This window comes from Delphinapterus leucas, chromosome 3, assembly GCF_059928025.1.
Source record: "Delphinapterus leucas isolate spDelLeu-1000000601 "Yukka" chromosome 3, BTC_Dleu_Yukka2, whole genome shotgun sequence".
In the NCBI taxonomy this organism is placed as follows: Eukaryota; Metazoa; Chordata; class Mammalia; order Artiodactyla; family Monodontidae; genus Delphinapterus; species Delphinapterus leucas.
The window spans coordinates 123,783,473-123,798,428 of record NC_143131.1 but is presented as its reverse complement, the minus strand read 5'-3'; the positions used below and the strand labels follow the sequence as shown (position 1 = coordinate 123,798,428).

General features: G+C 40.4%; 1 protein-coding gene across 7 annotated transcripts in view; it reads right to left on the bottom strand.

The window, feature by feature from the left end:
- SH3RF2 (SH3 domain containing ring finger 2) overlaps positions 1–14,956 on the bottom strand; it is a 143,989-nt gene that overhangs the window by 33,980 nt on the left and 95,053 nt on the right. The window lies entirely within an intron of this gene.

Genomic DNA, 14,956 nt, shown 5'->3' with positions numbered 1-14,956 from the left:
TTGGCATATATCACAGGCTGTGATTGTTTCCTTGTTTAGTTACTGACCATCCCCCATCACTAGACTGTAAGTTCCATGAGGGCAGGGACTATGTCTTTTTCATCATTGTATTTCTTATGTGCCCAATATGTACTTGTAGCTTAAAGAATGAATAAATGAACAAAAAGATCTTTCTACCCAGTCCACCAAGGACTGATGAAACCTCAACCATCTCCATGCCATCCAGAGTAAATACATTCAATCTGTCTTCAGTTGTCGACTCATAAGCGATGGTAGCTACATATGTGTGCCTTTTTACGACTATGCTTTTGTGGGTATAACTATTATTTGCATATGTGTGTTTGGGCAGTTGCTAATCCATTACCGAGTACATTTATCTCTGGTTCTTTCTACAATTGCGTATGCTTTTTCAGAACCCATGACAATTGTATGTACATGTATGATGGCACTGGTCTATTGTATGTCTGATTATGTTCACATATGTGGGTCTGTGGATTGATAAGCATGTATACTCTGTGTGATTATATGTATGTATGGTTTTAAATGTCTATCTGGAATTCTGTGCGTAGGTATGTAAACTCTAGAGGTGTGTGCAAATATGAATGGGTATAGTTTTGTGTGTGTGCCAATGACTGTGGAAATATATGTATGGCTGCGTATGTATGTGTGACATTTCAATCCAGGTATAGGATCAGAAAACTATTCTAGTCAGATAGTAACAAATGTTGGCAAGAATGTAGAGAAATCAAAACCCTCATACAGTGTTGGTGGAAACATAAAATGGTTCAGGCCCTTTGGAAAATAGTTTTGCAGTTCCTCAAATGACTAAACATAGAATTACCATATGACCCAGTAAGTCCAATACCCAAGAGAGATGAAAACATATGTCCACACTAAAGCTTGTGCATGAATTTTACAGCAGCATTATTTATAATAGACAAAAGGTGGAAATAACCCAAATGTCCATTGACTAATGAATGAATAAACAAAATGTGGTGTATCCATACAGTGGAATATTATTCAACCATAAAAGAAATGAAGTATTGATATATGCCAGAACATGGATAAGCCTTGAAAACATTATGCTAATTGAAAGGAGTCAGACACAAAAAACATTACATAATTCCATTTATATGAAATGACCAGAAGAGGCAAATCTATATAGAAAGTAGATTAGTGGTTTCCAGGGGCTGGGGATATAGGGGGATATAGGAATAATAGTTAAGGGTACAGGGTTTCTTTTTGAGGTGATGACATATTGTAAAATTGTGGTGAAAATGGTTGCACATATCTGTGAATATATTAAAAACCACTGACTTGTACATCTTAAATGGCTTAAATGTATGTTATGTGAAATATATTTTAATAAGCTTTAAAAAAAATGCCAAAAAGCATATGATCATCTCAGTAGATGTAGTAAAAGCATTTGATAAAATTCAACATCCATTTATGATAAAAACTCTCCAGAAAGCAGGCAAAGAGGGAACATACCTCAACACAGTAAGGGCCATATATGGCAAACCCACAGCTAACATCGTACTCAATGATGAAAAGTTGAAAGCATTTCCTCTAAGATCAGGAACAAGACAAGGATGTCCACTTTCGCCACTTATATTCAACATAATTTTGGAAGTCCTAACCATGGCAATCAGAGAAGAAAAAGAAATAAAAGGAATGCAAATTGGAAAGGAAGAAGTAAAACTGCTCGTTTGCAAATGACATAATACTATGAGTAGAAAATCCTAAAGACACCACCAGAAAAACTACTAGAGCTCATCAATGAATTTGGTAAAGTTGCAGGATATGAAATTAATGCACAGAAACCTGTTGCATTTCTATACACTAACAATGAAAGATCAGAAAGAGAAATTAAGAAAACAATCCCATTTACCACAGCATCAAAAAGAATAAAATACCTAGAAATAAACCTACCTAAGGAGGCAAAAGACCTGTACTCTGAAAACTATGACACTGATGAAAGAAATCAAAGATGACACAAATAGATGGAAAAATATACTGTGTTCTTGGATTAGAAGAATCAATATTGTTAAAATGACCATACCACCCAAGGCAATCTACAGCTCCATTGCAATCCCTTTCAAAATACCAATGGCATTTTTCACAGAACTAGAACAAATAATTTAAAAATTTGTATGGAAACACAAAAGACCCCGAATAGCCAAAACAATCTTGAGAAAGAAGAACAGAGCTGAAGGAATGACACTTCTTGACTTCAGACTATACTACAAGCCTATAGTCATCAAAACAGTATTGTACTGGCACAAAAACGGATACACAGATCAATGGAACAGGATAAAGAGCACAGAAATAAACCCACACACTTATGTTCAATTAATCTATGACAAAGGAGACCAGACTATGCAATGGAGAAAAGACAGTCTCTCTTCAATAAGTGATGCTGGGAAAACTGGACAGCTACATATAAAAGAAAGGGGGCTTCCCTGGTGGCACAGTGGTTGAGAGTCCGCCTGCTATGTAGAAAAATAAACTCTAAATGGATTAAAGACCTAAATGTAAGACTGGATACTATAAAACTCCTAGAGGAAAACATAGGCAGAACACTCTTTGACATAAATTGTAGCAATATTTTTTTGGATCTGTCTCCTAAAGTAAAGGAGATAAAAGCAAAAATAAACAAATGGGACCTAATTAACTTAAAAGCTTTTGCACAGCAAATGTAGCCATTGACAAAATGAAAAGACAACCTACTGAATGACAGAAGATATTTGCAAATGATATGACCAATAAGGGATTACTATCCAACATATGTAAACAGTTCATACAACTCAACATCAAAAAAACAAACAACTGATTAAAAATGGGCAGAAGGTCTAAATAGATATGCTTCCAAAGAGGAAATGCAGATGGCCAACAGGCACGTGAAAAGATGCTCAACATTGCTAATCATCAGAGAAATGCAAAACAAAACCACAATGAGATATCACCTCACACCTGTGACAATGGCTATCATCAAAAAGGACACAAATAACAAATGTTGGTGAGGATGTGGAGAAAAGTAAACCTCTGTACACTGTTGGTGGGAGCCACTGTGGTGCAGCCACTGTGGAAAACACTATAGAGGTTTATCAAAAAAATAAAAATAGAACTAACATATGACCCAGCAATTAAACTCCTGGGTATATGTCCAAAACAAACAAACAAAAAAACAACAAAAAACACTAATTTGAAAAGATACATGCACTCCTGACCTAGAGGAACTTGACCAACAAGTAGAAGATGACGAGAGAGCCTGAGCCAAGATGGCGGAGTAGAAGGATGTACTCTCACTCCCTCTTGTGAGAACAACAGAATCACAGCTAACTGCTGAACAATCATCGACAGGAAGACACTGGAACTCACCAAAAAAGATATCCCACATCCAAAGACAAAGGAGAAGCCACAATGAGATGGTAGGAGGGGCGCAATCCCAATAAAATCAAATCCCATAACTTCTGGGTGGGTGACTCACAAACTGGAGAACACTTATACCACAGAAGTCCACCTACTGGAGTGAAGGTTCTGAGCCCCACGTCAGGCTTCCAAACCTGGGGGTCCGACAACGGGAGAAGGAGTTCCTAGACAATCAGACTTTGAAGGCTACTGGGATTTGATTGCAGGACTTGACAGGACTGGGGGAAACAGAGACTCCACTCTTGGAGGGCATACACAAAGTAGTGTGCACATTGGGATCCAGGGGAAGGAGCAGTGACCCCAGGGGAGATTGAACCAGACCTCCCTGCTAGTGTTGGAGGGTCTCCTGCAGAGGTGATGGGTGGCTGTGGCTCACTGTGAGGACAAGGACACTGGGAGCAGAAGTTCTGGGAAGGACTCCTTGGCGTGAGCCCTCCCAGAGTCCGCCATTAGCCCCACCAAGGAGCCTGCAGGCTCCAGTGTTGGGTCACCTCAGGCCAAACAACCAACAGGGAGGGAACCCATCCCCACCCATCAGCAGTCAAGCAGATTAAAATTTTACTGAGCTCTGCCCACCAGAGCAACAGCCAGCTCTATCCAGCACCAGTCCCTCCCATCAGGAAACTTGCACAAGCCTCTTAGGTAGCCTCATCCACCAGACGGCAGACAGCAGAAGAACTACAGAAGCAAGAAGCAGAAGCAAGAAGAACTACAATCCTGCAGCCTGTGGAACAAAAACCACATTCACAGAAAGATAGACAAGATGAAAAGGCAGAGGGCTATGTACCAGATGAAGGAACAAGATAAAACCCCAGAAAAACAACTAAATGAAGTGGACATAGGCAACCTCCCAGAAGGAGAATTCAGAATAATGATAGTGAAGATGATCCAGGACCTTGGAAAAAGAATGGAGGCAAAGATCGAGAAGATGCAAGAAATGTTTAACAAAGACCTAGAAGAATTAAAGAACAAACAAACAGAAATGAACAATACAATAACTGAAATGAAAAATACACTAGAAGGAATCAATAAGAGAATAACTGAGGCAGAAGAATGGATAAGTGACCTGGAAGACAGAATGGTGGAATTCACTGCTGCTGAACAGAATAAAGAAAAAAGAGTGAAAAGAAATGAAGACAGGGGCTTTCCTGCTGGCGCAGTGGTTGGGAGTCCGCCTGCCGATGCAGGGGACATGGGTTTGTGCACCGGTCCGGGAAGATCCCACATGCCACGGAGCGGCTAGGCCTGTGATCCATGGCCACTGAGCCTGTGCATCTGGAGCCTGTTCTCTGCAACGGGAGAGGCCACAACAGTGAGAGGCCCGTGTACCGCAAAAAAAGAAAAAAGAAATGAAGACAGCCTAAGAGACGTCTGGGACAACATTAAATTCAACAACATTCACATTATAGGGGTCCCAGAAGGAGGAGAGAGACAGAAGACCAGAGGAAATATTGGAAGAGATTATAGTCAAAAACTTCCCTAACATGGGAAAGGAAATAGACACCCAAGTCCAGGAAGTGCAGAGAGTCCCATACAGGATAAACCCAATGAGAAACATGCCGAGGCACATAATAATCAAATTGACAAAAATTAAAGAGAAAGAAAAATTATTGAAAGCAGCAAGGGAAAAACAACAAATAACATACAAGGGAACTTCCATAAGGTTAACAGCTGATTTCTCAGCAGAAACTCTACAAGCCAGAAGGGAGTGGCATGATATACTTAAAGTGATGAAAGGGAAGAATCTACAACTAAGATTACTCTACCTGGCAAGGATCTCATTCAGATTTGATGGAGAAATCAAAAGTTTTACAGACAAGCAAAAGCTAAGAGAATTCAGCACCACCAAGCCAGCTCTACAACAAATGCTAAAGGAACTTCTCTAAGTAGGAAACACAAGAGAAGAAAAAGACCTACAAAAACAAACCCAAAACAATTAAGAAAATGGTCATAGGAACATACATATTGATAATTACCTTAAACATGAATGGATTAAATACTCCAACCAAAAGGCACAGGCTTGCTGAATGGATAAACAAACAAGACCCATATATATGCTGTCTACAAGAGACCCACTTCAGACCTAGGGACACATACAGACTGAAAGTTAGGGGACGGAAAAAGATATTCCATGCAAATGGAAATCAAAAGAAAGCTGGAGTAGCAATACTCACATCAGATAAAATAGACTTTAAAATAAAGAATGTTACAAGAGACAAGGAAGGACACTACATAATGATCAAGGGATCAATCCAAGAAGAAGATATAACAATTTTAAATATATATGCACCCACATAGGAGCACCTCAATACATAAGGCAACTGCTAACAGCTCTAAAAGAGGATATTGACAGTAACACAATAATAGTGGGGGAGTTTAACACCTCACTTACATCAATGAAAAGATCATCCAAAATGAAAATAAATAAGGAAACAGAAGCTTTAAATGATACAATAGACCAGATAGATTTAATTGATATTTATAGGACATTCCATCCAAAAACAGCAGATTACACGTTCTTCTCAAGTGAGCACGGAACGTTCTACAGGATAGATCACATCTTGGGTCACAAATCAAGCCTCAGTAAATTTAAGAAATTTGAAATCATATCAAGCATCTTTTCTGACCACAACACCATGAGATTAGAAATGAATTACAGGGAAAAAACCGAAAAAACACAAACACATGGAGGCTAGACAATACGTTACTAAATATCCAAGAGATCACTGAAGAAATCAAAGAGGAAATCAAAAAATACCTAGAGACAAATGACAATGAAAATACGAGGATCCAAAACCTATGGGATGCAGCAAAAGCAGTTCCAAGAGAGAAGTTTATAGCTATACAAGCCTACCTCAAGAAACAAGAAAAATCTCAAATAAACAATCTAACCTTACACCTAAAGGAACTAGAGAAAGAAGAATAAACAAAACCCAAATTTAGCAGAAGGAAGGAAATCATAAAGATCAGAGCAGAAATAAATAAAATAGAAACAAAGAAAACAATAGCAAAGATCAATAAAACTAAAAGCTGGTTCTTTGAGAAGATAAACAAAATGGATAAACCGTTAGCCAGACTCATCAGGAAAAAGAGGTAGAGGACTCAAGTCAATAAAATTAAAAAACGAAAAAGGAGAAGTTTCAAAATACACCTCAGAAATACAAACCATCCTAAGCAACTACTACAAGCAACTCTATGCCAATAAAATGGACAGCCTGGAAGAAATGGACAAATTCCTAGAAAGGTATAACCTTCCAAGACTGAACCAGGAAGAAATAGAAAATATGAACAGACCAATCACAAGTAATGAAATTGAAACTGTGATTAAAAATCCTCCAACAAACAAAAGTCTAGGACCAGATGGCTTCACAGGTGAATTCTATCAAACATTAAGAGAAGAGCTGACACCCATCCTTCTCAAACTCTTCCAAAAAATTGCAGAGGAAGGAACACTCCCAAACTCATTCTATGAGGCCACTATCACCCTGATACCAAAACCGGACAAAGATACTACAAAAAAAGAAAATTACAGACCAATGTCACTGATGAATATAGATCCAAAAATCCTCAACCAATTACTAGCAAACAGAATCCAAAAACACATTAAAAGGATCATACACAATGATCAAGTGGGATTTATCCCAGGGATGCAAGGATTCTTCAATATCCACAAATCAATCAATGTGATATAGCATATTAACAAATTGAAGAAGAAAAACCATATGATCGTCTCAGTAGATGCAGAAAAAGCTCTTGACAAAATTCAACACCAATTTATGATAAAAACTCTCCAGCCTGGGCCCGTGCGCCACAACTGCTGAGCCTGTGTTCTGGAGCCTGCGGGCCACAACTGCTGAGCCTGTGTGCCACCAGTACTGAGGTCTGCACACCTGAAGCCTGTGCTCCACGGCAGGAGAGGCCACCACAGTGGGAGGCCTGCGCACCGCAAAGAGGGGTGGCCCCTGCTCACCGCTTTTGGAGGGAGCCCACGCGCAGCAGCGAAGACCCAATGCAGCCAAAAAAAAAATAACTAAATAAATATTTTTAAAAATGGTTAAAAAAAAAAAACTCTCCAGAAAGTGGGCATAGAGGGAACCTACCTCAACATAATAAAGGCCACATATGACAAACCCCAGCGAACATCATTCTCAATGGTGAAAAACTGAAAGCATTTCCTTAAGATCAGGAACAAGACAAGGATGTTCACTCTCACCACTAGTATTGAACATAGTTTTGGAAGTCCTAGCCACAGCAATCAGAGAAGAAAAAGAAATAAAAGGAATACAAATTGGAAAAGAAGAAGTAAAGCTGTCACTCTTTGCAGATGACATGATACCATACATAGAGAATCCTAAAGATGCCACCAGAAAACTACTAGAGCTAATCAATGAATTTGGTAAAGTTGCAGGATACAAAATTAATGCACAGAAATCTCCTGTATTCCTATATACTAATGATGAAAAATCTGAAAGTGAAATTAAGGAAACACTCCCATTTACCACTGCAACAAAAAGAATAAAATACCGAGGAATAAACCTACCTAGGGAGACAAAAGACCTGTATGCAGAAAACTATAAGACACTGATGAAAGAAATTAAAGATGATACCAACAGATGGAGGGATATACCATGTTCTTGCATTGGAAGAATCAATATTGTGAAAATGACTATACTACCCAAAGCAATCTACAGACTCAATGCAATCCCTATCAAATTACCAATGGCATTTTTTACGGAACTAGAATAAAAAATCTTAAAATTTGTATGTAGGCACAAAAGACCCTGAATATCCAAAGCAGTCTTGAGGGAAAAAAGTGGAGCTGGAGGAATCAGACTCCCTGACTTCAGATTATACTACAAAGCTACAGTAATCAAGACAATATGTTACTGGCACAAAAACAGAAATATAGATCAATGTAACAAGATAGAAAGCCCAGAGATAAACCCACGCACCTATGGTCAGCTACTCTATGACAAAGGAGGCAAGGATATACAATGGAGAAAAGACAGTCTCCTCAGTAGGTGGTGCTGGGAAAACTGGACAGCTGCATGTAAAAGAATGAAATTAGAACACCCCCTAACACTATACACAAAAATAAACTCAAAATGGATTAGAGACCTAAATGTAAGACTGCACACTATAGAAGTCTTAGAGGAAAACATAGGAAGGACACTCTGTGACATAAATCACAGGAAGATCTTTTCTGATCCACCTCCTAGAGTAATGGAAATAAAAACAAAAATAAACAAATGGGACCTAATGAAACTTCAAAGCTTTTGCACAGCAAAGGAAACCATAAACAAGACGAAAAGACAATCCTCAGAATGGGAGAAAATATTTGCAAATAAATCAATGGACAAAAGATTAATCTCCAAAATATATAAACAGCTCATGCAGCTCAATATTACAAAAACAAACAACCCAATTCAAAAGTGGGCCAAAGACCTACATAGACATTTCTGCAAGGAAGACTTACAGATGGCCAAGAAGCACATGAAAAGTTGCTCAACATCAGTAATGATTAGAGAAATGCAAATCAAAACTACAATGAGGTATCACCTCAAACCAGTTAGAATGGGCATTATCAGAAAATCTACAAACAACAAATGCTGGAGAGGGTGTGGAGGAAAGGGAACCGTCTTGCACTGTTGGTGGGAATGTAAATTGATACAACCACTATGGAGAACAGTATGGAGGTTCCTTAAAAAACTAAAAATAGAATTATTATGTGATCCAGCAATCCCACTACTGGGCATATACCCAGAGAAAACCATAATTCAAAGAGACACATGCACCCCAATGTTCATTGCAGCACTGTTTACAATAGCCAGGTCACAGAAGCAACCTAAATGTCCATCGACAGGTGAATGGATAAAGAAGATGTGTTACATATATAGAATGGAATATTACTCAGCCATAATAAAGAATGAAATTGGGTCATTTGCTGAGACGTGGATAGATCTAGTGACTGTCATACAGAGTGAAGTAAGTCAGAAAGAGAAAAACAAATATCGTATATTAACTCATATATATATATGTGGACCTAGAAAAATTGTACAGATGAACTGGTTTGCAGGGCAGAAATTGAGACACAGATGTAGAGAACAAACGTATGGACACCAAGGGGGGAAGCGGCAGGGGGGTGGTGGTGGTTGTGTGATGAATTGGGAGATTGGGGTTGACATGTATACACTGATGTGTATAAAATTGATGACTAATAAGAACCTGTTGTATAAAAAAATAAATAAAACTAAATTCAAAAATTAAAAAAAAAAGAAAAGATACATGCACTCCAATGCTTACAGCAGCATTATTTACGATTGCCAAGATATGGAGGCAACTTAAGTGTCCATCAAGAGATGAATGGATAAAGAAGATGTGGTATATTGATACACTGGAATACTACTCAGCCATAAAAAAGAACAAAATTTTGCTGTTTGCAGCAACATGGATGGACTTGGAGGGCATTATGCTAAGCGAAATAAGTCAGACAGAGGAAGACAAATACTGTATGATATCACTTATACGTGGAATCTAAAAAATACAGCAAACAAGTAAATATCACAAAAACAGAGCAGACTCACAGATATGAAGAATAAACTAGTCGTTACCAGTGGGGAGAGGCAGGAGGGACAATATAGGGGTGGGGAAGTGGGAGGTACAAACTATTGTGTATAAGATAGGCTACAAGGATGTATTTACAACATGGGGAATATAGCCAATATTTAGTAATAACTGTAAATGGAGTGTGACCTTTAAAAATTGTATTTAAAAAAAAACCCCAAAGACTATTCCATGGTTATCCATCTGAAAGCCTCTAACACTGCATAAAGTGCTCTGAGCTTTGCAATCAAACACTTTCATACTGGTTTCCTTAAACAAGCTGCTGGCTTTGGGCTAGGATCTCCTTCCCTGCAACTGGGCAAGATAAAACCCTGCTCGGATTGGGAGATGTGCCAAGGGAGGGCCTTGTTGTGTGAACAACTAATCTTATGTTTGTGTAGGCTGTTGGACCACTGATTAAGCAGGATGAACCTCACTTAACACCTGTGACTTTCCAGTGTTATGTTTGAGTAAAAAGCCCTGCCATCCATAAACACTGTTAATCACTTAGGGAGGAGGAAGATGCCAGCATGCAAAAAAGTCATCCCTTCATTATACCAGGCTTTTTACCTCTCTAGGTCTTCGACTAGAGAGGGGATCTTTCCCCCTATTTGGAACATGGAACCCTGCCAGAACTGAAATCACTGGGCTTGTGATGGAGTTCCTTCTAATGTGGAATGGGAAACGAGGACAGATTCTCAGATTTTGAGGTGTCTGAGAGGAGAAGGAAGAATACAAATGGAGAAGGAGGAGGAGGGAGAGAGGGAGATAGTGGACAACTCTGAAAGTTGGGGAGAGAGTCAGAAACTGAGACTGAGACACAGTGGGAGAAAGAGATAGATCCAGAGGGATAGAGGAAAGAAGAAGAAAAGGGAGATTAAGAAAAGACTGGGGAAACTCGTAACCCATTCAGAAGACAAATAATCCAATTAAAAAGTGGGCAAAAGACATCACAGAAGAAGATATATTGAGTGGCCAGTAAGTACATGAAAAAGTGCTCCACATCAACAATTATCAAGAAAATACAAATTAAAACCACCATGAGATACCACTATACACCTATAAGACTGGCTAAAGTTAAAAACTGACCATACCAAGTGGTGGTGAGGATGTGGAGCAACTAGAATTTTTTTTTTTTTTTTTTTTGCGGTACGTGGGCCTCTCACTGTTGTGGCCTCTCCCGTTGCAGAGCACAGGCTCCAGACGCGCAGGCTCAGCGGCCATGGCTCACGGGCCCAGCCTCTCCGCGGCATGTGGGATCCTCCCGGACCGGGGCACGAACCCGCGTCCCCTGCATCGGCAGGCGGGCTCCCAACCACTGCACCACCAGGGAAGCCCTAGAATTCTTATATGTTGCTGATGGAGATGTAAAATGGTGCCACCACACAGGACAACAAGTTGACCGTTTTAAATAAAGTGAAATATACACTTACCACTCTACTCAGCATCCTACTCACAAGTTTTTACCTAAGAGAAATGCAAACTTATGTCCATACAAGGACTTGTACATGAATGTTCATAGCAGCTTTATTTATTTTAGCCAGAAACAGGAAACAACCCAAATGCCAATCAATGGGTGAACGAATAAACAAACTGTGGTACAAACACAGTGGAATATTCCTCAGGAATACATGCAGCTACATGGAAGAATCTTAACATCATCCTAAGTAAAAGAAGCATGAAACACGAAATCACATATTCTGTGATGCCATTTATGTAACATTCTAAAAAAAGCCAAAACTATAGTGACGGCAAGATTAGGGATTACCAAGAGCCAGGTATGGGGAGAGATGATTGATTGCAAAGGGGCACAAGGAAACTTTTGGGGGTGATAGAAATGTTCTACATCTTGATTTTGTTAGTCATTCCCTTTTTACATCTGCCAAGTCATTGAACTGTATGCTTAAAATCGTTGAACTTTATGTAACTATAGCTCAATAAAGCTGTTAAAAAAAATAGGAATATATTATCTAGCTGGCAGGAAACATCCAAGTGGCCATAGCTTGACCCAGCCCAAGCTCTGGGATTGGTCAGCGAAGGAGATAAGGGTGATGGCTCAGCTTCACAGTGAACAGCTAGGCAGTGGCCCTCATGGCAGGGGGCCACCTGAATAGGAGAGAAATCAAAGGTGGAAACCTATGCATCAGACAGAAGCTCAGTAAATAAGGTGAAAACAAAAATGAATGAATGAATGAATGAATGGAGTGATAGGAAAAGAGAGCAAGATAGATAAAGGCAGGGAAGGAGGACAGACAGAACAAGACAGAAACAAAGGCGCCACCCAGTAAATAAAGACAACCAGGTAGACGGCCAACTTCTGAGGAGGCAAGTCTGTTCCTGTCACTGGCATCCAAGACAGACGCCCAGCCTGTCTGAGTGAACGGACCTCTGGCGGGTGGTTTCCTGAGGTCAGTTGTGACCTCAGGTCCCCGAGCCACAAAGGGTTTGTGAGGCTGCATGCGAGGACCTCTAGCATCTGGTGCTTCCTGGGATAGGATTTGGGGATCTGAGCAGGATCAGGGAAAGGGTATGTACTTGAGGGCAGGGGTGGGTATTTCTGCTGCGATCTAAAAACAGTTTTTCCTCCTTTTTGAAGACAATGACTCATTTAAAAGAAGTCTTTATCAGGAACAGAAGAATCCACCGCTGTGTGGCCTCTGGGTGTTTTCAGGTCTCGAGGTGTTAAGTGAGGAAGGAAGGGGGCACGGCGCCTGGCACAGAGCTGCTGCAACATTCCACTGGCCCTGTGCCAGCCTCGTCAGTCATGTGGGCACAGAGTCAGCTCCCGTCCAGGAGTCTGGAGGCAGGTCTAGCCTAGTACTCAAGCATGCGGCTCTAGCATTTTCCAGGATGTGTGATCTTGGGCAAGGACTGAACACTGTGGCTCCTCCACTTCGTCATCTGTTACAATGGGGGCAGTAATGGTATTTGTCTCATAGCGTTGTTAGGAGGATTAAATAAAAGAATCCATGGACAGGATTTAGCGCATTGTAAGCAAGCGCTCAGTAAATATTACTTATTTTAAAATATTTTTATTGAAATAGAGTTGATTTACAATGTTGTGTTAGTTTCAGGTGTGGAGCAAAGTGATTCAGTTATACATATATATATATATATAAATATATATATTCTTTTACAAAATTCTCTTCCATTATAGGTCATTACAAGATAGTATAGTTCCCTGTGCTACACAGTAGGTCCTTGTTGGTTATCTTTTTTTTTTAACTTTTAATTTTATATTGGAGTATAGCTGATTAACAATGTTGTGATGGTTTCAGGTGCACAGCAAAGCACCTCAGCCACACATGTACATGTATCCATTCTCCCCGAGACTCCCCTCCCACCCAGGCTGCCACATAACACTGAGCAGAGTTCCCTGTGCTACACAGTATGTCCTTGTTGGTTATCCTTTTCAAATATAGCAGTGTGTCCATGTCAATCCCAGACCCCCTAACTATCCCTTCCCTCCACCCTTCCCCCCCTGCCCCATAACCAAAAGTTCATTCTCTAAGTCTCTGATTGCATTTCTGTTTTGTAAATACATTCATTTGTACTTCTTTTTAGATTTGGTTATCTATTTTATATATAGTAGTGTGTATATATTAATTAACTCTACTTATTTTGATCTACCAAGAGATTAGCTGCTGTGCAGGGTGGGGTGGGGTGGGCTGAGCAGCTCCTTTTATGCGACGGCCCTGCGAGGTCTTGGACTGAGACCAGGACGCAAGGATGCAGTGGGGGATGGCAGTAAGCAGCCCTACTCTTCTAGAGGAGTTTTCAGGTCCCCGGCTTTCCCAAATGTAAGTTTGCTGTTCCCCCCCACCCCACCCCCATGCTGTGGCACTCAGCTCTCTCCTCCGGGGCTCATGCCTTTCAGTAGCTTGGTGGGTATGGGGTACTATCTTCCTCAACAGAGTGTGACCTACTCCCAAGCCCTTGTGGTCCTGCATCTCAGTATTCCCAGGAGCTAACAAGGGCCTGAACCTACAGAGTGTTCACTTAGGGTTGGGAGAAGGGCTGCATTTTAGAGACAGAAAATTAACTATTATACGGTAGTTTCTATACCAACACTATGGATAATCTAGAGTCGACCACTGAACTTTATGAAGTTAAAAATTCATTCTCGTCTTTAATTAAAAGAGGCTTGCTGGAGAGGGTGTGGAGAAAAGGGAACCCTCTTGCACTGTTGGTGGGAATGTAAATTGATTCAGCCACTATGGAGAACAGTATGGAGGTTCCTTAAAAAACAAAACATAGGGAGGTTCCCTGGTGGCGCAGTGGTTGAGAGTCCGCCAGGGGACGCGGGTTTGTGCCCCGGTCTGGGAAGATCCCACATGCCGCAGAGTTGCTGGGCCCGTGAGCCATGGCTGCTGAGCCTGTGCGTCCAGAGCCTGTGCTCTGCAACGGGAGAGGCCACAACAGTGAGAGGCCTGCGTACCGCAAAAAAAAAAAAAAAAAAAAAGAAACTAAAAATAGAACTACCATACGACCCAGCAATTCTACTACTGGGCATATACCCTGAGAAAACCATAATTCAAAAAGAGTCATGTACCACAATGTTCACTGCAGCTCTATTTACAATAGCCAGGACATGGAAGAAACCTAAGTGTCCATCGACAGAGGAATGGATAAAGAAGATATGGCACATATATACAATGGAATATTACTCAGCCATAAAAAGAAACAAAATTGAGTTATTTGTAGTGAGGTGGATGGACCCAGAGTCTGTCATACAGAGTGAAGTAAGTCAGAAAGAGAAAAACAAATACCATATGCTAACACATATATATGGAATCTAAAAAAAAAAAAGGTCATGAAGAACCTAGGGGCAAGACGGGAATAAAGACACAGACCTACTAGAGAATGGACTTGAGGACATGGGGAGGGGGAAGGGTAAGCTGGGACGAAGTGAGAGAGTGGC